The 1,044-nt window shown below is 56.0% G+C and overlaps 1 protein-coding gene across 1 annotated transcript in view; it reads left to right on the top strand.

Moving 5' to 3' along the window:
• Window positions 1–449: 449 nt before the first annotated feature.
• The window catches only part of unc5b (unc-5 netrin receptor B), a 264,063-nt gene continuing 263,468 nt past the window's right edge, over window positions 450–1,044 (top strand). Inside the window, exon 1 of the mRNA XM_078428604.1 lies at window positions 450–555. The gene's annotated coding sequence lies outside the window, so the exon portion shown is untranslated. The remainder of the gene's footprint in view (window positions 556–1,044) is intronic.

Here is a 1,044-nt window from a genome sequence, read left to right on the forward strand (position 1 = left end):
TCTTTACACCTAGAGGGTGAAGTGGTGGCATACTGCCGTGTGTGTGTGTTGTGTGTTGTGTGTAAAACGCACAGTGTGACTGGGGAAGTGATTCCAAGAGGAGCTGAAATGATCATCACGCACAACTTGGGATTTCAAAGTGACTGGAAGAGAGCCGGGCTCCGTCTACTCTGTTAGCTGCCACTTCACCCCGGCACGGACACACATACACACAGGGGGAAATCAAGGAACCCTTGCATTTTTGAAGCTTTGCTGTAAACATTTACTGCTCTAAGTTTGTCCGCCTGGAGTGAGCTATTGCACGGAGCGAAGGCAGAAGACAGAAGAGAGAGAGAGAGAGAGAAGGAAGGAGAGAGGAGAGAGAGAAGGAGAGTGTGTGTGTTCGCTTGGTCGTGTTTCTCTCTCTCTCTCCCCCCCAAGCAACTCAACTCGCCTCTACTCGCCTGGGCCGGGAGAGGACCTCTTCCAGCAAGTCCCACTATGGCTCTACTCCGGCTCTGGTCGCCCGGCTGGCGGCTCTAAGCCTGGTTCTGTCGCTCGGCCTCTGTCACGCAGGTAAGGAGGGATGGATGGAGGGAAGGAGGGAGGGAGAGGGAGAGGGAGTGTGTATGTGTGGACTTGTCAGCCTTCGCTCGGTCTCACAGCGGGGTTGGGTAAAACAGCAGCTAGAGAAGGGCAATCGGACCTCATCTTCAACACAGCCTCTTCGGGCCACAGCTTAGACCCAGGACTATTTCCCCCCCCACAAACCCCCAATGGTTCCTTGAAGGGGGGTGGGGGTGGGATAAAGTTTTCCCCGGACTTTGAGCTGCCCCGTTTCTGCTCATTGAAGGGCATCTCACTGTATCAACATTGGGCTTTTTGGAAGGGGTTGGGGGGAGATGCTGGTGGACAATCCGAGGTCAGGCGACACCGGGTCTCCCCCCTCATGGGACACTGGGTCCAGGGGAGGGGATGGTGAGAGGAGGAGGAGGAGGGGGGGGGGAGGTGATGGGCCGAAGAGTTGTAGGGCAAACAAAGTTTGCTCCACTCTCTGGCCCGTTC

The sequence above is a fragment of the Rhinoraja longicauda genome, chromosome 35 (genome assembly GCF_053455715.1).
Source record: "Rhinoraja longicauda isolate Sanriku21f chromosome 35, sRhiLon1.1, whole genome shotgun sequence".
Lineage (NCBI taxonomy): Eukaryota > Metazoa > Chordata > Chondrichthyes > Rajiformes > Arhynchobatidae > Rhinoraja > Rhinoraja longicauda.